Source organism: Notamacropus eugenii, chromosome 2 (genome assembly GCF_028372415.1).
Source record: "Notamacropus eugenii isolate mMacEug1 chromosome 2, mMacEug1.pri_v2, whole genome shotgun sequence".
Classification (NCBI taxonomy): Eukaryota; Metazoa; Chordata; class Mammalia; order Diprotodontia; family Macropodidae; genus Notamacropus; species Notamacropus eugenii.
In genome coordinates, this window is record NC_092873.1 from 503424660 (window position 1) to 503449721 (window position 25062).

At 42.2% G+C, this 25062-nt stretch overlaps 1 protein-coding gene across 5 annotated transcripts in view; it reads right to left on the minus strand.

Annotated features, from left to right (window-relative positions):
* TGFBR3 (transforming growth factor beta receptor 3) overlaps positions 1 to 24131 on the minus strand; it is a 232166-nt gene extending 208035 nt beyond the window's left edge. Inside the window, exons 1-2 of one of the 5 annotated variants that reach the window (XM_072649065.1) lie at positions 23882 to 24124; positions 9542 to 9667 (exon numbers count right to left, since the gene is read on the minus strand). The gene's annotated coding sequence lies outside the window, so the exon portion shown is untranslated. Of the gene's footprint in view, positions 1 to 9541; positions 9668 to 19941; positions 20096 to 23881 lie in introns of those variants that run through there. The other 4 variants (XM_072649068.1, XM_072649069.1, XM_072649064.1 and 1 more) reach the window with 4 other exon arrangements.
* Between the last annotated feature and the right edge of the window lie 931 nt (positions 24132 to 25062).

Below are 25062 nucleotides of genomic sequence, written 5' to 3' on the forward strand. Positions count from 1 at the left end.
CTTGTTCTCCCATAAATCCCTCCCAGTTTCCCATGCATCCCTCTAAGTTCCTGTTACAAAGGGCTGTTGATCAGCCTGAATGAAGAAAGTTTCTACACCAATGAAATCCCAAGTTCAGACAAAAAAGCGGGGGTGGGAAGAGAATATATCTCCATTAAAAAAAGACTGGCTACCAAAAAAATTTTACAAAACATATAAAGTGACCCAAGATGACAAGGAATATTTAAGAAGCCATGAATCATCAATCAAAAAGTAGTCATTGAAAACCTACTATGTGCCAGATACTGTCATACTAGTACAAAGAATTAATCTCTATTTGAAGTGAACATCTATTCTAATGGGAGACAACTACATAAAATATATATACTATATGGATAGAACAGATATGAAGTTTATATGTATATGTATACATACATATATATGTGTGTATGTGTATGTGTGTATATATATGTGTGTACATATTATGTATACACACATACATGCACACACCAAGTATTTAATAGACAGAAGGTATTTGGGAGACAGGGCACCAGGAGCTGCATCTTAGGAACATTACAAGGCCTCTATGGATGGCTCCATTGTACCATATACCATATCAGCACATACTGTTGGTTTGACTCATTGGTTAGCCCAGCATTAATCCAGAGACTTAGCCCAGGTCTGAACACTACGGAAATGAAAGGCAAAACATTCCATTAAAAACAGGCTTGCAAATTGCTGACAAGAATATTGGCCAATTATTAAAATGCGGCAATTACAAATATAATAGAGCCAAATTAAACAAGATGATGCCATGCCCAAAAGCAAACCACAGTGAGTTTACACCAGATCTTAAAACACCACCAGGGAAGTCAAAAACAAGCTGAGACTCCAGGCTGCTGCTCTAACAAGAAGAGGGGTTTTTTTACCTTTTTTTTAGCATCTCAAAGTCCCTCCATGATATATGCACTCAACACTAAAATAAACTATCCAAGGCTTGGGTCAGATCTCCCCAATGCGGCGACCATGTCCTAGGGCAGAGCAGAACAAGGAGGCCAAAGCTGCCCACTGTGGTGCTCCTTCAGCTCAACAAGCAGTTTTGACAGAGATTGAGCCCAAACTAATGAGAACACTCAACCAGGTCCAATTCCTTCCCCTAATGAGAAGAAGGCTTGGTGATCTTCGCGACAGTTTCCAAAAGAGCTTTTGCAGCGGAGCCCAAAGAAATGCAAACTGGCCTTTCTGACCAGATCAGAGAACATGAACGGGACAATGTGGTGTAATATATAAAGTGAAGGAGACCAGAGTTCAATTCCAGCCTCAGATACTAGCTGGGGGACCATGGGTAAGTTACTGAACCTCTCTCTGTTTCAGTTTCCTTATCGGTAAAATGAAAGGACTGGACTAAAATTTCTTAAGTATCTTCTAACTTTAGATCAAGGAGGCAGTGAGTTGGCATGGTGGACAGAATGTTGGACCTGTTAGGAAGACCTGAGTTCAAATCCCAACTCACACTCATACTAACCTACATGATCATGGGCAAGTCACTTAACCTGTCTGTTTGCCTCAGTTTCCTCTATTGTAATTTTTAAAAAATATATCCAATAGTTAACAATCATGTAAATGAAAAGGCCACTAAAAGGAAGATCAATTTGGGGTAACTGTGATGCCTAATAATGATCCCAGAGCATAGATGTTGAAGCATACCACCTTCCTCTCAGTGGAAAAGTAGATGACTATAGGGACTAAATGTTTATTTAACATTTTCTTTTTTAAAACATAGAATTTTGAGAGGCAAGCTAGTTGAGAGAGCTGGCCTCAGAATCGGGAAGACGGGAGCCCAAGTCCACACTGACACATGCTGGCTGTGTGACAACTCACTTAACTCTCACACAACCATGTTAAGGCCAGAAGGGGCTGAGTATATGCTGATCTGCATTAGTAGAAGGAATGAACTCATGGTCCCATTAAAATAATAAACAGACAGATAAATAAACAAATAAATGAGAGCCAGAGGACGGGTAAATAAATAGATACATGGATTGTGGATAGGCAAATAAATAGGTAGATAAGTAGGTAGAAAAAAATGATAGTTATGTAGATAAGACAAACAGATGAATAGAAAGATAAATGGATTGTGGATAGGCAAATAAATAGGTAGGTAGGTAGGTAGGTAGATTGATAGACAATTGATAAAGAAAATGGATGCTTCGATTCTGGGGTGAGAAGCATGACAACTATATACAGAAATAGTTGTGATACAAAAGCAAAAGTCAGCACTAAAACTTGTTTAATAAATACCTTTTTAAAGGAATTTTATATTTCGCATCTAGGCAACAGTGTATAGAGCTCTGACTTGGAGTTAGGATAGACTTGAGTTCAAATATTGCTTCAGACACTTACTAGCTGGGTGACCCTGGGTAAGTCCCTTAAAGAGTCTCAGCCTCAGTTTCCCCATCGGTAAGATGGAGGTAATAATAGCACCTATCTTCCAGCGTTCTTGCAAGAATCAAATGAGATAGTATATAAAGGGCTTTGAAAAAATCCTAGAGTGTTGTATAGAAATGGGAGCTAAATGTATAGTTTTTATACATGTTTGATGTATAATTTTTTAATTCCTTAATCACTCCCAAATGAACACTGTCTCAAACAAGTGTGTGTAAGTTGAAGACAAAAACATAAAGTTAGCTCTTCTCCTCTCAGAGTGTACCTGCCACTTGCCCCCAAATCTGTGACATGACTGGTCCCCTATTCCATCCCCTTGGGATCATCAAACAGAGACCAAATGGTAAAGGACCAGAATCAGCTCCAATCTTTCTCCAATATCTCTCCTTAAATCATCGTGCATTAGGACAGTTTATAATGTCATCAGTGGATTGAGGAAAGTATTCTCTGAACTGAAAAGAGGTTTTTAAAATAACAAATCTGTCTTTCTCTATCTTGAGGGGGAAAGAAATCAAGTTTACATAAAACTGATCTCTGGCAGCAACGTGATCCGAGCCAATAAAAGAAAATTGTGAAATTCTTAATAGCTAACACCTGTAGGCACTGCAGACTCAAAGGAAGACCACAAGAAGCTTCTAGCCTGAAGTATTCCAGATTAAAAAGAATGAGTGTTAAAGATGAGCACAAATGGGTGTTAGACATTTTCTCTTAGAATCAGAATCCTAGAATCTGAAGGAACCTCAAGTCCAAGAACAGTTAACCTTTTTATGTCAAAGAGGCTGCCTCTTTGGCAATCTGGGAAGGTTGATGGATGGACTCCTCCGAATAATATTCTGCTGCCTGCATTCATCAATTGAAAGAAACATGCAATTTCAGTTAGAGGTTAGTGAAAATAAAGATTTTTTTTCATCTAAGATCACAGACCCCCTGAAATCTATCAACAGAGGACTAGAGACCCAAGGTTAAAACTGCCGATTTAACCACAAAGTCCGTAATGTTACAAGATGAGGAAAAATCGATGCCCAGAGAAATCCAGTGATATATGCCCAAGTCACACTATTATCTCAGATACTTACTGGCTGTGTGACCCTGGGCAAGTCAGTTAACCTCTTCTTGTCTCAATTTCCTCATCTATAAAATGAGCTGGAGAAAGAAACAGCAAACTACACCAGTATTTTTGCCAAGAAAACCCCAAAAGGGATCAGACATGAAGAGTCAGACATGATTGTAATGACCAAATAGCACCAAGAAGATGACCCATTTAGAATCTGTAGGACAGGAATTATATATTTTTAAGCTGTACATACCTTTGACCCAGGGGGCAGCCAGGTGGTACAGTGGATAGAGCACCAGTGCACGAGTCAGGAGGACCTGAGTTCAAATCTCACCTCAGACTCACTAGCTATGTGATCTTGGGCAAGTCACTTAACCCCAATTGCCTCATCCTGGGATATCTCCAGTCATCCTGATGAATATCTGATCACTGGATTCAGATGGTTCTGGAAGACAAGTGAGGCTGGTGACCTGCACAGCCCTCCCTCACTCAAAACAAAGGCAAGTGCAAGTCATATCATCATTTCTCTGATACCACGGTCTCCTTTGGCAATGTAGGACAAACACACACACCCTTGACCCAACAATACCACTCATGGGCACAGACCTCAAGGAAGCTAGCAACAGACAGAAACGTCCCCCATACACAAAAATACTTCTAAAATTTTTTTGTGGTCACAAAGACTGGCACCAATTAGGCAGTAGTTGAACAAATCATGGTGTATGAATGAAATGTAGATATTGTTATGCAACAGACAAGGACTAGACCTGTGATTTAACTGTCAAAAGGAACTCCCAGGTAGGGAAATTCCTTCTACCAAGGTAGGAAGGCATCCTTCCTGCAGCGTAAACTCTTAGAGAGTTGTGACTTGTCCAGGGTCACATAGCCAGAGTGTGTCAGAGACAGGGCTTGAAGTCAGGCAGCCATCCTAGCTCAAAGCCTACTTTCTATACATGACACCACATCACCTCTCAGAATAAACATTATTAATGAGAAATGTCAAATATGAACAATATCACGAAATGTGGGAAGATTCGTATGACCTAAAGCAGAGGAAACAGAATACTAGACTTCAGAGTCAGAAATACACTGGATGCACGACCTAGGGCAAGTCCCTTAACTTATTCCCAGTCTCATCTATAAAATGAGGAGACTGAAGTAGATGACCTCTAAGGTCCCTTCAAGCTCCTACAACATATACACATCACATGTGGATTGGCTTCAACCACAGTCAGCCTTCAAATCCCAGCTAAAATCCTACCTTCTACAGGAAAACTTTACCAATCCCCCTTAAAGCCAGTGCCTTTCGTCTGGTGCTTATTTCAGATTTTTCCTGTACATGTCTTACTTGTACGTAGTTATTTGCATGTTAGATAAAAGTTCCTTGAGGACACGGACTGTCTTTAGCCCCCTTTTTTATTTTTCTGCATCCCCAGGACTTAAACACAATGCCTAGCACATAGTAGGTACTTAATAAATGCTTCTAATGAACTGACTGACAGCAACCAAGGAAGTGGGTGGATGACTTCTGTGAAGATGTCTGTGGTTTAATACCCTTTGAAAGTACAAAGCTCTAGATAAACCTACGCAACAGCGCGACCTAAGACTAAAGCAGTTTGTAAGGAGAACAAAACTCATTTGAAGATCTCAAAGCCCTTATAAGTCTCTTTGAGCTCTAGAATTCCAGAGCACATACTGAGAGAGCCAAAGATCGAAAACAAAAGGCCAATCTTATATTCCATTGGCACACCTTGACATCTTCCATTAGGAGAGCTGGTTACATCCAGGCTTGCTGAATGGAATTTTTAGCAGGTTGACATCTTCCCGTTTTTTCATCCAAATGAAAACTGGAAGATGAAATAAACCCAGTTTACAAAGGGTTAAACAAAAGTGGGCAAGGGAATTGTTCTGATAATAGTTACTCCATGTATCATTCTGCGGATTTACCAAAGGGGCAGCATGTAAAAAGGGGGTATCCTGGATGGAACACAGATACAAGTGTGTGCTTGGTGACATCTGGATGCCCCTCAGGACCACCTGCTGACATCCCAGCAGTCACAATCAGGCTACATCCAAATCCACAAGAAGATAAACATACCCATTTTGAAAGAAATTCATTCCTCTTCCCTCTTTTGCTCACTTTACTCTAGGGAGGGTAAGAACCGTTCCCTATCTACCCTTGTCTTTATGTACAGTAATGGGTTACAAAGTTACTGCAATCTGCTTAGCTAAAAGGTGTTGTACAGTCGTGTTCAATTCTTTGTGACTCCATGGACCACAGCATGCCAGGTCCTTCTACCCCTCCACCATGTCCCCATGTCTGTCCAAGCCCACGTTTGTTGCTTCCATGACACTATCTATGCATCCCATCCTCTGCCATCCTCTTTTCCTTTTGCCTTCAATCTTTCCCAACACCAGGATCTTTTTGAATGAGTCCTGTCTTCTCATTATGTGGCTAAAATGTGGGTTCCAAAGTTACTCCAATCTTCTTGGCTGAAAAACTCAGCTTGATTTAATTCACAGTCAACTTGAGCATCCTTCAAACATGCTCTAAATTCCCAGAACCATGCATTGAGTTGGTGCTGAAGGATCATTTGGTTCAATCCTCTCATTTCCCAGACAAGAAAAAAGGGAAGTTCGTTGTTAGCCACAATCACACATTGATATAAGTGGCAGATCAGGGATTTGAACTCATATCCTCAGACTCCAGAGCCAGGACTAAAACCCAGAGTTCTGGACTCCTGGTGTAGGACACTTTCTACCAGACCACTCAACCAAAATAAAAAGGAATGGCCCAAACTCTTGCCAGTGTTGTTCAGTTGTTTCAGTAGAGTCTGACTCTTCATTTATAGTATTCTTGGAAAAGACACAGGAGTGGTTTGTCATTTCCTTCTCCCATTCACTTTACAGATGAAGAAACTGAGGCAAACAACGCTAACTGACTTGCCCAGGGTCACCCAGCTAGGAAATGTCTAAGGTTAGTTGTTCCTCACTCCAGGCTGGTGCTCAATCCACTGTACCACCTAGCTGCCCAAACTCTGACTGCCTCCAAGCAATAGTTTTCTGGCAGCAGTTTCCAAAAATACATTTTGCCATGAAAACAAAACAAAATAAAAAAGGCACTACAAACACGTGGTTTCCTCTCTATAAACTGTTACTAGTTTTGAGAGGCTGGACTCACGTGCAGCCTGTGGAGCAGGAATTCCACTGACCCATGCCATGACTCTACCATTAAGGCCCAATCCACCTGGTCTGGTCAAGTCAATAATGTAGACTTGAAGATAAACTTCTCTTCCTTGAAAGGGTTTGCAATAGATAACAGACAGTGATATGATTGTTCTGAAACCCATAATTCTCTTTAACGTTTCTGTTTCAGTAATCCCTTTCTATGTCCATTTGTTTGCTGAGTTTGCTTGCGTCTACATTCTATGGCCAATTTGTATCATGTTTCCTGACCCCCTTCTTTTCACTTTTTGAAGACTTCAGTAGACCTGGGACAAGGGTATTCTTTAAAGCAGGGGTGGGGAACCTGCAGCCTCAAGGCCACATGTTTGAAATCAAAGGGCAGCGTGTGAGGACCTAGAAGGCCACAGGTTTCCCTCCCCTACTTTAAATAAAGGCAGAGATCACAACTAAGTATACCTTCTCATCCCATGGTATTCTTGCCATATTTGACCAAAGATTCTCGCAGCCTAGGGGTTACAAGTCTTCTAAAGTAGTTGTACTTCTTGGGGAACTAATAGAAAATTCAAGTCTTTTGTTTATCCCCCTTTCATGCAGCATGATTGATCTATCTTTATACACACACACACACACACACACATACATACACACACACTGCCTATCTTTCTAAATATATATAAATATATGTATGTGCGTGTGTTCCCTACCTTTCATTAAACTCCCCAAAGGATTTTCCATTCCCTGGCTTTCTTTGGCTCTCTCCTTCATACACTGCAACATTGCTAGGATGCAGTATTGGAGCATGAGGCGATTCTTAGACACCACTCCTAGAAGGGCCTCATCATTAAGCTATCTCACCTTGGTCACTCTACTGCTATATCAGTGGGCCAGATTTCAGGGGAGTCTGCAAATGAACAAAGTAATGTCAACTTCACTGTTTAATGTGAGGATGTCCAGCTTGGAATAGAAATCCACCTGTAAGAAAGATGGCCCTTGAGAGGGTTGGAAGAGCAGAAACGATACAGTTTTGAGTGCTAATCTTTAGAAGGCTGTCTGGATGTTAAACACTCTCCTTGGGAAAGAATGGAGAAAGCTGTCTAAACGACAAAATTGCATTCTCCTTCCCATCTCTGCTTCCCACCAAAGCAACCACAGCAGAGGGAAGAAAGAACAGATCCATTCTGAAAGCAGCATGGTATAGTGGAAATCAATCAATAGATCATCAATATTTTATTAAACACCTACTATGAGTCAGGCACTGTACCAGGTTCCTAGGATCTAGAATCAAAAAGGAGATCATCCCTGCCCCCCCCCAGAAACTTACATTTAATCAGGAAAGATAACATGCATTTATAAAATACAGACAATAAAAACAAAAGGTAATTTTGGAAAGAAGGCTCTAGTAATCAGGGAACGAGTAAAATTAGTGAAGGTCTCATGGAAAAGGTGGCATCTGAGCTAAAATTTGAAGGAAATAAGAGATTATAATAGAAGGAGACAAAAAGGGGATGTATTCCAACACGAAGGATGGTCAATCCAAAGGAAAGGGCACTAGACTAAGAGAAGACCCGAGTTCTTGTCTCACCTCTAACTAGGCACATGATCCTGGGCAAGTGACATCCTTCTGGGATTGCATATGTGGCTCAAATGAAATCCCTATATGAAGATACTTTGTAAATTATCAAATGCTTTACCAGCGTTGGCACACTATTATTTTGTTAATCTCTTGTTGGAAAGGAGGGCAAAAAATGAAGGAGGTGGAGCTGACGATGTTCTGGGAAGTCCTCTCCATCTCTAAATCTATCATCCCAATACAACTAACATGGGCGTCTCGTTAACAAACTAGTGGGCAAAGTACAGGTATGAAAAGAGAAGAGTTACTTATTCCAAAATTAAGCCAGTGATATATTAACGCAAATCTCTGTTCAGTGTCCTCCTTACCCAAAATAAAAAGTAAAAACAAACATATAAATCTGTTTTCTGAGAAATGAAGAAAGCCATCAAAACTGCAGATGCACCCAGACTAGATGTCACTGACTTTGCATGGTCACAGGACAGTTGCTCAGTAAGACACAGTGCAAATCTATGGGAACTGGAGCTTGGCCAAGGGAAGATATTTGTGCCACTTGGAAATTCTGCCCCTCTGCCCCTCATCCTTCCCTCCTCCTCCTGTTTTCCTTTACTGCTGTGTTTACTTTTACATTGTTGTAGTTAAGTGGGTGAAAGGACAAACTCAAGAAGACAGAAATTGCAACAAGTAGGGGATGAGTTTAAAAAAAAAAAAAAAGGTGATTCCCAGTCCCAAGAGCTCAGTAAGTCAGTCAACATGAATTTATTAAGCGTTTACTATATGCCAGACATTGTGCTAAGCTGGAAGGACCTCAGAGGCCTTCTGGAACAGCTCCTACCTAAATCTGAATCCATTCTTTGACATATTCAATATCTGATCATCTATTCTTTGCTGGAAAACCACCAAGGACACCTAACCTCCCTATCTCCATCTGCTTCTATCCCACCCCACCCACAGAAAGAAAAGGCTTGGATCCTCTGCCAGAGGTGGAGAGGGATGATGGTTATGTACTTATGGCAATACTGGATGGGATGCCCCACCACCACCACCACCACTAATCAGGTTCCATGAAGACCCTCATGGATTGGACATGGAAAGGATGGAGTGGCACTGTTTCTCTGATCCTCCAGCATTGGTCTTCAATGCCTCAAAGGTTAAGGAGGTTCCTGAGGCATGATGGAATGCCTGACAGTCACGACCACTGTGAAGCCCCCCACTAGAGGCCACAAGAAGGAGCAATATAAGCCCACACCTTTCTCTCCACCCTGGTCCCTAACATGCATAGGAATGCTGAGGACACCACTGGTTACCTCCATTTTCCTCTTCAACTTTGGGAGGTAGTCTGATAGTGGATATTTGGAAGACTGAAGGCAGAAGACCTCCATTCACATCTCAGTTCTATCACTGGATTCTTTCATTTCTATGGGCCAAAGTTCCTACAAAACGAGGAAATCAGACTTAAATAATGTAAAATGTCCCTTCCATCTCCAAATCTATGCTCCTATAACATCCTAGTGAATGCTGCACAGCAATTATTTGTTATTTCGTTCTCTTATGGCATATTTAACATTTGGGTGCCATTAAAATTATAATAATTTATTTTAATAAAATGTGAACCAAGAAAATTATTTGTGTAGGTTGTTTTAAAAAGGGGGGGACTACACATTTTTAAATGGGGAATGTCCCTCTATAAAATCTGGAAACCACTGCCCTATACAGGAAACTAACCCTGGGAGTATTCTTTGAGTGGTGGGAGAGGAGAGAATTTTTCAATTATCATCAGCCTCTCAGAAGGTACCGAAACTGGTAGGTTTTGAGAAAGGCTGATTTCTTCAGATAAACATTGATAGAAATGATCACACCCAATAATTCTGATACTCCCAGTTAGGCTTTTTCTCACTCCCTCCTTCCTATCCCTATACTTTAATTAAAAAGCAAGAAAAAAAAGAAAATTTAGGGGCAAAAAATATAGTATTAAAAAATGATGACATGAACTACTCCCCAACAATCCAGTCCAATCCAACAAGCACATGCTATGTGCTAAGTACCAAGCTGGGTGCCAGGGATAATAAGACAAAATGAAAACCAGTCCCTGGCCTAGAGGGCTTATAACTAAGTAAAAGGATACAAGAGGTGAATAGATGAGCAAATAATACATGATCATTTGAGAAAGAGGTGAAGAATACACCAACCTCCAGGAGGACCAAGAAATGGCTCAGGAGCTGTCTTCAAGGAATATTGGGATTTTTCTAAGAGCTAACAGATTTAAGGAATGCCAAATTTGGGACTGCTAGGTGGCACAGTGGATAGAATGCTGGGCCAGGTGCCAGGAAGACCTGAGTTCAAATCCAGCCTTACAGACTTACCAGTTGTGTGACCCTTAGCAAGTCACTTAACTCTGTTTGCCTCAGTTTCCTCTTCTATAAAATGAGCTGGAGAAGGAAATGGCAACCACTCCAGTATCTCTGCCAAGAAACCCCCAAAACGGGGTCATAAAGAGTCGGACATGACTAAACAACAATAGTGCATTTGACTGGAATGCAGAATGAATAAGAAAAAGGGATATAGAAAAGTTTAGGAAGATAGTCTAGAGGTAGCTTAGAAGTCAAGTTGATCTAAATCACTATTGATTAGAGAGATGCAAATCAAAACAACTCTGAGGTACCACATCACACCTATCAGATTGGCTAACATGACAAAAAAGGAAGATGATAAATGTTGGAGAAGATGTGGGAGAGTTGGAACACTAATTCATTGTTGGTGGAGCTGTGAGCTGATCCAACCATTCTGGAGAGCAATTTAGAACTACGCCCAAAGGGCTACACAAATGTGCATATCCTTTGACCCAGCAATACCACTTCTAGGACTGTATCCCCAAGAGATCATAAAAATGAAAAAGGGTCCCACATGTTCAAAAATATTTACAGCAGCTCTCTTTGTGGTGGCCAAAAACTGGAAATCAAGGGAAGGCCCATCAACTGGGGAATGGCTGAACAAGTTGTATATGGATGTAATGGAATACCATTGTGCTATAAGAAATGATAAACAGGAAGACTTCAGAGAGGCCTGGAAAGACTTATATGAACTGATGCTGAGTGAAAGGAGCAGACCTAGGAGAACTTTGTACACAGCAACAAACACGGTGTGCAAGGAATTCTTCTGGCAGACTTAGCCCTTCACAGCAATGCAAGGATCTAAAAAATTCCCAATGGACTCGAGGCAAAATGCCTTCCACATCCAGAGAAAGAACTGTGAATTTGGATTGCAGAATGAAACTGATCATTTTCTCTTGTGTTGTTATGTTTTGTTTTGTTTTATGGTTTCACCCTTTCATTTTAATTCTTCTATGCAACATGACTAAGGTGAAAATATATTTAATAAGAATGTATGTGTAGAACACATCTAAGATTGTACACCATCTCAGGGAGGGAGTTGGAAGAAAAGAGAGAAGGAGAGGGAGGGAGGGGGAAAAAATCTGAGATATATGGAAGTGATGGTAGAAAACTGAAAACAAAATAATTTTTAAAAAAGAAGTCAAGCTGAGAAGTTACAATGGCTGTTTTCTTTTTTCATTAGGGAGGGAAATGGGGGAAATTAGATTTCTGCTAACTGAAAAAAAATTCAATAAGCTAAGAGGAAGAAATCAAGCTGAAGAGTTTGTATTTTATCCTAGAGACAAGGGGAAGTCTTGGACAGTCAATGAAGCAGGGAAGAATGATGGGACTAGACTTATATTTTAGGAAGATTATTTTAGCAGCTATGGGAAAGAGGAACTAGAAATGGAAGAGAATTCAAACTACAGTATCAATTAAGAACCTGCTGCTATGATGGTCTAGGCAAGAGGTGATAAAGTCTAGAACAGAAGTCGGATGTGGTAATCATTATAAGAGAGAGGAAAGGACAGATTACAGAGATACTGTGAAGGGAAAGCATGGAGACGTGATGATGATGACGACAATGACAATAAAGATTATGGTGCTGGTGATAAAGATGATGAAGATGATGGTGGTGGTGATAAAGAGGATGAAGATGATGGGGATGAAGATGATGATGATGATGATGATAACATTTACATAAGGCTTCAGGGTTTGCAAAACACTTTACAAATATGATCTTATTTTCAGGGAGGTATGTGCTACTATTATCCCTATTTTACAATGAGGAAACTAAGGCAGACAGAGGCTACACAGCTTGCAAACGTCTCAGGCTGGGTTTGAACTCAGGTCTTCTTGACTCCAGAACCATTCTCTGCATCTCCAGCTAGATGATAGGTGGTTACAAAATGTTCCAACTCTTTCCCAGATCCACACTTGGGGATACACAGATTACACAACGCCTGGCACACAGTAAGTGCTTAATAAATACTTGTTAACTATTACCTGAAACTCTGCTCCTCAGGACCTGGCAAAAACTCCACCACAGCTTTTTAGTTTGCTATCAGAGAAATAACAAGAAGCAGAACAGAAGATTCCCTCCAAACCTTAAAATAAGAAAAATATTGCCAAAACTTAAGACTTTGAGCCCAATCTAAAAGCCAATGTCAATTTCTCTGCAAGTCTATCTATGACCCTTTCTCCCCAAGACTCCCTCCTCCAAAACTCCAACCCCAAAATGATCATTTTCCTTGGCTTGTCCTACTTTTCTGTGATACGTAATTAGAAACAGGTGGCCTCTTTCTGGCTTTGGAGTGCAATATCTTCACCACTATGATACTTGCCAAGCCCAATACCTTAATACAAATAATACTCCTCTTTTAGTTTTATTTAACCAAGCCTCTTAACCGTATACCTACCCCCAAAGGAGATTAACTGAAAGGGAAGCAATATTAAGACAAACAACTTGTAATGGTGCCAACAGGTATCTCCTTTTCGTGACCAATGATAGTCTCTCAAAATTATTGGGGAGCTAAACCACGCTTTGTCTTTGCTTGCCTGCCTTCCATCTGAAAGTGCTGCTACCAACGGTCCCACTTGTCTTGCATGGAATACTATGCTCTGTTTTCAATGATTTAGGTAACATAAGGATTGCTGAAAATCCCTCCATCGGTCAACAATTTACAGTCCAAGACATGTAAGCCTTGAGTCCAAGCACTTTTGTGGTTAGACGATATTGTGTTAGTTAAGAAAACAATACAAGTCAAAGAACTGTAAACTCCTGACGGCAAAGACTGTGTCTGATCTGTCCCTGTCTACCTCTCCCAGAGAAACACTGCTTGGCGTCCCAAGAGTGAGGGCCGGCCTTGGAGATGGGAAAAGCTGAGGTCCTATTCTGCTTCTAATCCATACTGGCTAGCAGTAAGTCAATGAATGCCTCAGGGCCTTCTCTAAGATCAAGTTAGGTCAGGTTACCTACCTGCCACCACGGAGGGAGCTTAGAGGAATCACATGTATGGACAAAAAGAAGAAAAAAATTTCACCCAGATTTTTTACCCTCTGAATCTGCCAACCTAAGGCACCCTACACATACAGGAACCGCTTTATTTATTCAGTTTGGGCCCTCCTTTCACTGACACAGCAGAATCCCCCTGGTGACTTAGTAAACGATTCTGCCAAGGCCAGTTTGGTGATGAGACTCTCTGAACACCGTCAGTCACTGGGCAGCAGCATCAGGAGCTTACGCTCTGCCAACACTGCCCTCAACAGCCTTGGATCACCCCCATCCCTGTATGAGGATGAGGGCTTTAGTGGGTGGAGGACAATGCTCACATACTAAGCTACTAATAAGTTTTTAGGGGAGGAAAGGAAGAAAAGGAGGACAGATTAAGGAAACTAACAAATATATAGGATGGGAGGGGAAGGAGATAGTAAGGAGAGAGGAAAAATCAGGAATCAATTAAATAGCTTTTAATTCACCTGGCATCAGGAAGAAACTGAATTCAAATTCAGCCTGGGGTATTAATCAGCTGGATGATCCTAAGCAAGTCACTTAATTTCTCTCAGCCTCAGTTTCCTGAACTATAAAATGGAAATATTAATAGAATCTGCCTCCCAGGGCTGTTATGAAGATCCGCTGTGAATTAACATACACAAAGTACCACTCTAACCTTAAAGTATTAGATGAAGACTAGGTATTATTGTTATAGGCTCATAGATTTAGAGCCAGAAGGGAGCTCAGAAGTCAACTAGTTCAGCCCCCTCATCTTATAGATGAGAAAACTGAATCTCCGATTAAGTGACTTGTCCAGGGTCACTCTGCTTGTAGTGTCAGAAGTGGGATTTGATTCCAGGTCCAAGATGTTATTCCAATACAGAAAGAGATGCCCCTTAATGTTACAAACATACAATGTATTCCACTCAAGGCATTCTTAGTAAATGATATTTGATAATAATGAATAATGAGGAATAAAGTCTATTTTCGACTTAATTGGGAAAATGGATTGGCCTTCTATTTTGTGGAAATATACGGTGTTTTTTATCTTGATTCACCATGGATACAGAGAAAAGGGCAAGTAGCAAATACCATGGGCAGGTAGGTGGTGCCATAGTGCATGGAGCATAGGGTTTGAACTTAGGAAAACTCATCTTCATGAATTCAAATCTGGACTCAGATACTGACTAGCTATGTGACCCTGGGCAAGCCACTTCACCCTGTTGACTCAGTTTCCTCATCTGTAAAATGAACTGGAGAAGGAAATGGCAAACCAAGCCAGTATCTTTGCCAAGAAAACCCTAGATGTGGTCACGAAGAGTCAGAAACAACCGAAACGAATGAACACAACAAAGGAAATGCCATTCAAAATTCAAGAAAATCAAAGGAAAAGGCATATAAGCTTATTAATTACAACTTCACCAGTTGCCTGGGAACTTTGTCGAAAAACGTAAATCAGCAATACTAAATATATACATTAAGGAGTTCAGAAACTTCTCCCACGCGCAAAGAGAAGACTGAAACAAAACAAAATGTATGAGTCAAAGGTGCTTCCCCTCAAAGGTGGGTCTAATTTTATTCATGGATTCACAGAATAGAAAAGGATCCTTCTAATCTATCCTCCCATCCAAAGTAAGAATCCTCCCCTTCCAGGCAGTCGGCCAACCTTTGCTTAAGCACCTCCAGGGATGAAGAACTTACTCCCTCATGAGGCAGATCACTCCATTTGGGGGCAATTCCAGTTATTAGAAAGTTCTTTATGCTAAGTCAAAGTCTGCCTCCCAGCAATAGCATAGGTTCAATTCTGCCCTTTGGCACCTCCTAGGATAAATCAAATCTCTCTTCCAGATAACTTCCTGTTCAAATATTTGAAAACAGGTATCTGCTAGATGTTCAATTACCAGAGTTTAATTTAACAAAATGAGATACGTGTTATTAAGAGACACACATAGGAGGGGAAATAAGGCATTCACTAGCAGAGAACCAGCTGAGTATATACCATAAAAGTGTAAGTTATCACTTACTTAGGAACCACTACTCTACATATTTCACCTCAATTAAATTTATCATCTAACAACTTTTTGCTACCTATAAAATAAAATTCTAAATTTATAGATTCAGAGCTGGGAAAGGCAGCATTAAAGGCCATAATATCTAACCTCCTCATTTGTAAAATGAGGAAACTGAGGCACAAAGAGGTCATATGACTTTGCTTAAGTCACACAACTAAAAAGTATGTGAGGTAAGATCTGAACCCAGGATCTCAATCAGAAGAGCATTTCACCACTTGAAAAGCGTCATTTAGTCAAGACATTAATGACTAAAAGACCATACAAAAGAGAATCTACCCATTTGCAAAATAAATCTATGTATTCTTTCAGTCTCCAAAACAGCTGGAGTAGAAAATTTATCAGATTATGAAAGAACCCCACTTCATTCATTTATAAACATATCCATCAACACTGCCGAAAGTTTGCCTTCCAAATCTTATTTTAAAATTATTTTTATTCCTTTCATTAAATATTCCCCAATTACATGCAAAAAAATTTAACAGTCACTTTTTTAAAATCCTGAATTCCAAATTCTCTCCCTCACTTTCCTCCCTCCCCTGTCCTTGAGAACCAAGCAACTTTATTTTGATTATACATGCGATAGCCTTCCAAATCTGTAGTCTTTTCTTGATTGTAGCTACATAGAAGGTTCAAGGACTAGAACCCACGAGATTTGTTTGGAAAAGTTCATTTTTTTCAGGAGCCAACCCACTTACACATATGCTTTTGCAAATGGTGAACCTGTAATCTTACACTCAGAAACACGACCTTCAGCATGGATCCATAATATGAATTAGCCTTCACCAAAGGATGGATGCACAAATGCTTTTCTCCCTTCAAACTCAATATCCATCTATTACAGATCATTCATCTAACTACCACAATCCCACTGCTATCAGGGACATTCCATCAACCAACAGGAAGAAGAGGTTCCTAAATCAATGCCCATCTTTTTTTCTAATGTCCTCCCCCTACCACCCTGGAGAATCTTCAATCAATTAACAAATGTTGGGAGTACAGGCCAGGATCCAGCTGAATTCTCCCAACATTCCCTTCCAAACAACTTTAAAATAACACCTCAAATCAATTTTGGTGTGGCAGAGCCAACAAAAGGTCAGAGGGAGATATTTTTCCAGCATTAAACAGTTTAGGAAGTCCACAGGAGAAGTCTGCAAAACCAGGGTGGGCACAGGCCCAGAACAAGATAGGAGAACCAGTGGTGTACCCTGGCCTTGAGAACAGCTGGTGCTGACTGGCAACTCTGTTGCCCATAAGCATTTCTGGGTCACAGTTCCAATGTGAAAAGGATCACTAGGTACCTGTGGCTGCAGGGGAGCAGGAGCCTTCCTAGACAAAGACCAGAGCCTAGCCCAGGAAAGCAGTGACCACATCTGTACCAGGATGATACCACCCTAGAAGCACACAAAATTTGCAAACCCTCCAAAACTAGATCTGAAAATAGCAGCACAAAAAAGCCTGAAGTTTGGCACAGTACTTCTCCATCACCAGGTGAGTAGAGTTCTACTTTAACATAAAGTTCAAAGTCAAGAAATACCCTGGGGAAAAGCAACAACAACAACAAAAAAGAACTTGACCATAAAAAGTTACTACAGAGGCAAGGAAGTCTAAGAAATAAACTTAAGAGAAAGACAAGGCAAAAACAGCTATAAGCAAAGCCTCAAATTAAAATGCAAATTGTACCCAATCCCAGTAAGAATTCCTGGAAGAGTTAAAAAAAGAGATAAGAAGGGTAGAAGAAAAATTGGAAAAAGAAATGAGAGTAATGCAAGAAAATTATGAAAAGAGAATTAATCACAGCTTGGATGAAAAGAGAATTAATCACAGCTTGGTAAAAGAGGCACAAAAAAATACTGAAGAACTCTTTTAAAAGTAGAATTGGCCAAATGGAAGAAAGATATAAAAGAAGATGTAGAAGATCCTGCCAGGTATTCAAGTTAAAGAGGGCTCTTGAAGCTAAGGTAGAAAATGCCCTGGACACCTTGGCAAGCAGACCCCACTTCTGATACTTCATGTACTTAGGGATGGAAGGGACCTTATTGGCCAGTTTATCCAACCCCTCCATTTTATGGATGAGGGAAAGAAGATCCAGAACCTCTCTAGAGTCAGCTGTCCCAGCAGATAGTGCACTGAGCTTGGAGTCAGGGAGCTCAAATGGAGTCATCAGTTCAAATCTGCCCTCCAATTTCTGCTAGCTATGCGACCTCAGACAAATCTCTTAACCTATGTTCCTCAGTTGTAAAATGGGGTTTTGCAGCTAGTTCTGAGGGTTGTCACGGGGATCAAATGAGATATTTGATGAAAAATCACAGCACTTGGGCATGTATTGTGGAATATAATTGTTATTAAACTATTTTACTCTATTTAATCACAATAAACTATATTCTGCATTTTAGGGATAGTGACTATAATTTCATTAGTATAGGGAATTTTCAGAAAATTCCCTTGGTCAACAATGACTGGCACCTTCTCTACAACTTAATGTCTTTTTTTCCTTTTTTAAAATCTTATTTTATTTTTAATTTATCAAATAAAACAAGCACTTCCATAAATGGTTGAAAAAAGATGATTGCACATGAAAATGACAATCTGTTACCTACAATTTACTATTCCTTCTAAACATATAATAAAGTTATCATGTACATTTCTTTTTTTCCCTTTTTTTTCTTCCCTCTCCTCCTTTCTTAAGCGAGTTGTATACTCTTCCAAGATGCAAAAAACATCCCAAGTAGGACCTTCCTCAGAATTGACTGATGACTGTTCACTTTTACTGTTTGATAGTGATCCAAATTACTGACCTCGGTTGTGATATATTTTTTTAATGGCTTTAAATCATTAGTTAGGTCTTTGCATTTCAGTGAAAATAAAACCTTCAGAGTCCTTTAAAAAAAAACCAACCACAGGTTGAATGATTAAAGGGAGCTTGTTAATCAAAGAGAAAACAACAAATCTAGAATTGGAAAGTGACCAGGAAATAGACGCAGGTCTGTTCCTTGGAGACCTACAGAGGCATGTTGTCATAGTTCAGCTATAAAAAGAGCTCATCGGGAACATCCCATCGGATGGGCAAGGCTCCGGTCCTGGGAGGAATTCTCTCACTGAATGTGTCAAGATGTAGTTAGGAAATCAGTAATGCTGTCTTTCCATCTTGGTGACTCGTCCCTTGGTAACTGGCCCAACTCCTTGCCAAGGCCATAAAAGCACCCCTGAATTTGTTCCAGGCCGGCAGAAGCATATCCTCCTCCACACTGGAAGGAACTAAATGAAGGGTCAGTTAGCTCACAGCCATCTCGCAATCCTGCTGCTTGGAAACTGCAAAGCCCTACATAGTTTGTCAGTCTCATCTGTTAGACACATCTCAAAAGGTACTTAACAATCTTAAAGGCAATTTCCAACGATTTTTCCCAAAATCTAGGTTTTATTGGTCTGTCTTGTTTTTACTTTATGAATATTTACAGATTACTCCAGCTTCATAAGAGATCTCTTATAACAAAGTCAAACTGTTACCTAATAATTCAGTAACTTCATCTGAAAGTGAACACAGACAGCATTTCACAACTGCAGCATCAACACCCCCCTTTTCTTTTATTCTTATTCTTTAGTAACCTATCTATAGCCTTGAGTGGAATGAATTTCTACACCAAACTGTGTGTGTATGTGTGCGTGTGCATGTGTATGTGCGTATATGTGCATGTGTGCATGTATGTGTGTGTGTGTGAGTGTGTGTGTGTGTGTGCGTGTGTTTTGTCCTCTTCTGACCAGTTTGGATCAAAGTGATGTTTCCTCCTTCCAAGATTTTATTTTTTTAAAAAATCCTTCTGGTGAGCAAATATCAAAGAATTTCAAGAAGAAAAAAAGTAATTGTCAAAGATATATAAAAAAGGGGTTCCCATTAAATAATGAGATTGGAATTGATGACTGTCTGATGCAATTACAAACAGGAAATAGGGCCCCACTATGATTTCAAAATATATTCTCAAGTATTTTATTGACAAGAAATCAGCAATCATTCTTGGGCAAAAATATTAAAGCAGTGCTGCTAACACCTAACAGGAATCCTTGAGTTTCCAAGCTGACCTGTCTGATGTGTTTAAACTAGAATTCCGAACCTTCCCTTGATTTATGATCCCTGGAAATTGGTAATCACTTTGGTCCTAAAGAAGTCAAGAGGAATCACTTCCCAGCCCATGTAGGAGATATTTAAACTTTCCTCTTGCCTCAGCTCATAGACCTAAACTCTGCCCTCCAACATGCAGGTAGTCAAAGCTACTTACCTTGTAAAACTGGCTAATTAACACCTCCCTTTTACAAGATACCACCAAGCCCTTCTGTCAGGAGAGCTAGATTAAGTCCTAGGTATCTCCCAGCTTAGCGGGACGATCAGTTTCCTAGTTTCTCCTTCAAGCATCCCAGCCTTGCCAGGTTCCTGCACTGATTTCTCCCCACACCCCAACCCCCCATAGCATGAGAAAAGAAAGTAGAGAAAGCCAATGGATTGTCCAACTAAGTAGGGAATCCTGACCCCTGTTGGCAAGTGAAACTACTCTGGTTAAGTAAGACTTTGTGGAAGTTGAACGGCTAACAAAATTCCATTTTTAAAGTGTGAGCCTAAGACAGATTTGGAAAGAGAAGAAACCGTTTTGATTTGTTTTTAATGCAAATTCATAGTGGAAGTCCTGGCCACTTGACTTTCACTTGGTGAATGAATCAAACTCAAAAGCAATTGAAAATCTCAGAAAGAAAGGAGAACAGTTGCCTAGAAAACTACAAACAGGTATTGAGAGAGACAGAGACAGACATAGAAAGAGGAGAGGAGACATATACTATATGCATACACATATACACATACCGAAGACTGAGATAGGATTTATCCTATTTTATTTTATTACTTGCTATCCCTAATTTACAGGCAAGAAACCAAGGCTTAGACAGGTTAGCTGACCTTCCGAGAATGACATAGATATTAAGTTTGAGGCAAGATCTGAACTCAAGATCTTCCTGACTCAAGGTCAGACAGATGCCTACCTCCAAGGAGTCTAATTTCTGCATCTTTTCAAAGAGCTTAAGGATGGTATGTTATCCTTGGTATTCCTGGATACTGCTTTAGAAAAGGCAAGAATAGTGGCATAAGGAAGCAGAGTGGCACAGTGGATAGAGTGCCAGACCTAGGATCAGGGAGACTTGAGTTACAATCTGACCTCAGACACTTACTAGCTGTGTGACCCTGGACAAGTCACTTCACCATTTTCCTCAGTTTCCTCATCTGTAAAATGAGCTGGAGAAGGAAATGGCAAACCACTCCAGTATCTTTACCAAGAAAACTGCAAATGGGATCAGAGTCAATTGCACTCCACAACAATAAAAAAATTACTATTATCTTTCAATGAGCCAGCCACCTTAGCTAAGTGCCAGAAGTCTCAGCTTTTTTTTTTCTTTCTGGCCACAGAATTCATGAAAACAGTCAACTAAGAAGCAGTAGGGCTGTGATCTGCAAGAGTGCAGATCCTTGAATTACTGAAGCTATATGTACAGAAACACACATACACACACCCCACACACATACAACCTAGCTGTAACTTTCCTGTAAAAAGCAACAGCGTCAGTCAACTCAGCTGGAATATGCCTGCTGTGAATGCTTCAGAGATCACTATAAATAATAATGGAATTTGCCAACATTTAGAATATGACCTAAAATAAGCCCTGGAATTATGGCTGTATCTCCCATTACCTAATATATGAACATCAAGATTTTCACGAATGATGACGTTTGCTTTACAAAAGGATTTTTAATAAGATTCCTTCAGAGCAGAAACTCCCCTGATGTATTTGAGCCTTGACTGCAGTTACAGAAATTCACTGCCATCCAGCCTAGAGTACCAGAATCAGGAAAACCTGGATCCAAGTCCCATCTCTGCCATATAATACTGGCAAAGTGAGTCTGGGCAAGTTACTTAACTACTCAGTGCCCACCACAACTCTTTTGGACATAAAGAGCAAATTTGCAGTAGTCAAAAGAGTTTTCTCACCCAGAATTCACAATAACAATGAAATAAGCACTCTGGATCTATTGGCACGTCTTTTGTTTTTTTTTTTAGAAAAAAATCTATTGACTAAAACAATATTCACCTTTTATTTCATTATGGAGGAGGTGCAATGGTTAAAGAACTGTGCCTGGAGTCAAAAAGAGATCTGAATTCAAATCTGACCTCAGACACTAGACCTTGGGCAAGTCATTTAATCTCCATTTATCTCAGTTTCCTCCTCTGTAAAATAAGGATAATAGTAGCACCTACCTCCTAGAGCTGTTGTGAGGATCAAATGAGATATCTATAAAGTACTTAGCAAAGTGCCTGGTACTATATAAATAACAATTAATAATTAGTATTCTATTACACCTTAGATCACTAGTAGTATTGACAATGTAATCAATAAGTAAAAAGATTCAACAAATTCTTTGTCACAAGGGATGGCTACAAGAGAAAATGTAGATGTTGTAAAAACAAGAGATATCAATAAAAATGTATTTTTTCAGATAATAATGCTTGCCCTGGAAGTGCTTACTGTCTTCTTTCACTGAGGTTTGAGATGGCAGACACTTTATCCTTGACTTTGGGGGTTGCAGGTTCATAAAGCAACCTTGTATTAGTCATGAGATAAAGCCCCATATTTTTAGCCTTTGAAACGTTTACTACCCAGTAATAATTAGTTTCTACACCTTGTACATCTGGAGTATATTATACTCCCCCTGCTGGACATCATTCAACATAACAATCACAGTCTCCCAGAGTTTAGCTTTGGGGTTGCTAGCACAAATAAGTCTGGTTTGGGGGAGTGGGAAGCTTGTTTCAGGAGAGGATAATTATTGAAGCTACAACTGCTGGGGTGTTTTTAAGAGTGTCCAGCTCATTTCAGATCCCATCAAAACAGGAAAAATTAAAGATGACAAATGACAAAGACTCAAACTAAAAGGGAAAAAAATGCTGAAACCTTGAAATGCTAAACAATGCAGAATGAAAGCCAAAAGCTGAGGACTCTGAGACGTAGCTGAAAGGATGTTGCTAACACAAAGGCATGAAATCAATTTTATTTTAATAGCCCATAAGGGGGCAAGAATTATTTCCCTGTCTCTTGTGCCAGCCTCAAGCTGTTTCCTAAGGAAGCCAAATACTGCTGATCAACAATGTCTGGAGAACTAATGAAAGATACTAATTATTAAAACCACATTAATGAGGAAATGCAGAGAGAATTCATTTTATTACCATTCTGCCCATATTATTCTGAGTGGGTCAAGGCAGGGGGACCCCCGAGGGCTGCTTCGGACCTTCCAGGAACACCTCACCTAAAATTTTAACTACTTTTTGAATACTGCAGAAAAGGAAAGCTCCAGGTACCCCATCCACCTTTAGGGATGACGCTTTGAAATGGGAAAGCAAGGGATAACCGGGTGCGTGAGCCTTGTGCGGGGCACCGGGCACTGCTAGTCCTCAGCACCCAGCCCAAGAGCTAGGTCCGCCCTCAGTGGTGGCACCCAGAAGTGCCACCTCCGGAGAACCATCAGGTGGGGATAACGAGAGCTTAAAGCGGGTCTAAGGGGAGGGGGCCGTGCTGTCCAGACTCCGGTCCTGTCCTGGCACCGCACGGCAAACCTCGCAATGCCATCTGGAGGAGTTATTGTTTATACTTCCCGCTGCCGGACCAACACGGCTCTGGAGAAGAGGGGGTCCCCTCCTTGAGAGGGGGCACCGATACAACCGCCCCGGACCCGGGCGGAGGGGTGTCCCGGCGCAGCGGACTTGGTGGTCCCGCTCGTCCTACAGGACTCGGCTGTCCTTCCCGGGCGGACCTGGGTCAGCGCAGCCCTCTTCCAGCCCAGCGCCCGCCCTGATTCCGAATCTGCGCGGACCGATGACCAGGGGCGCAGAGCCGAGGGTCCGGGACCAACAGCAGGCAGAGCCCGGAGGGAATGACAGCTGAGGCGGGGCGGGGCTGCGGGGACGGAGGGGCACCCGCGAGGGGCGCGGGGTCCGAGGTCGGCGGAGCGGGGCGCATCCCGCCCGGCCCGGCTCCCCGGCTCCCCGCGGCGGAGCAGCCCCGGTCACTGCACGCCGGACCGGGCTGACCGCGGGGCCGCCTCCCGAGGGGCAGGCGGGAGCTGGAGGGAGGTGCGGGAGCGGGGCGCAGCCTCGGGGAGGGGAGGGGGCTGGGGAGACGTACCTCGGACCCGATCTGTCAAAGCCGGGGAGCCTCAGGCAGCGCGCTCTGCCCCAGCCTCCTGCAGGGAGCCGCGGGGATCGCGCAGGAAGCGCTCTGAGGGGCCCGGCCCCCGCCTCACTCGTCACGAGCGGAGAGGCGCCCCTCGCCAGCTGCCCCGCGGCCTCCGAGTCCCCCCATCGGGGCTGAGCCGAGCGCACACGCCCGGGCGGGGACACGCCACCTCAGTCAGCGCGCGGGCCGGGGGGAAGGGCGCTCCTCCTCCCAGAGGGGGGCGGGGGCTCCTCCTCCCTGCGGCCTCCTCCCTCCTCCCCGCCTCCTCCCTCCGCCCCCTCTTCCTCCGGAGCTGATGGATGAGCTCCCGGGTCAGACCCAAGGAGAGTCAGCCCGGGCCCTGGGGTGGGGAGCAGAGCTGGGAGTGGGTGGGGGGGGGGGGAAGGAAAGGGCCGTTGTCGCTGTGTTTAGGTTCCCCGCCCCTCCCCCAGCCCTCCAAACTTTGGCATGCTGCAGGATGCATGCTCTGGGGTGCATGCCCGGAGTGCAGGGCCCGGGGTGCAGGGCCCGGGGTGCATGTCCGGGATGCAGGCTCTGGGGTGCATGCTCCGGGGTGCATGCTTTCCTGTCCCCTTCCCTCCCCCTGCACCCGCCTGGGTCTCCCCGCCTTAGGTGTTTGCACACACCAGGTTCTTCCGAACTGCAGGCAACTTTGCTACAACTTTGGGGGTGGGGGGGATCTTGGTGCCCTCCGCCTTCACGATTGAACTGGAATAAAAAATGCTGAAATCCGCAGCAGCCTTTCCCACCCACCCCATCCCCTGCCTGCAGTGAAGTCGGTGTGGGGGGGAGCAAAAGAAAGGGAGCTCCCCTCAACCTCCCAACTCCTCACCCGCTAACCAAAGGCAAAGCAGAGGGATGGAATCTGCGGTTCGGGGTTGCCTGCCTAGAGGTGGACCCAGGGGACTTTTGAGGACAACATTGTGGCGGGGAGGGGGGGGGGGGATCCATCAATCAGGTACTTTTTTTAAAAAGCACCTACTAAGTGCCTGGCACTGTTGTGCTTGTCCTTGTTCGAACTGTTACATCAGGACGATGACGTGATTTGCACTTGACTTTGTTTGGAGGGAGGGAGGGCTGTGCAAGGTCACCAGCCTCACTTCTCCTCCAGAGCCGTCTGGGTCCAGTGA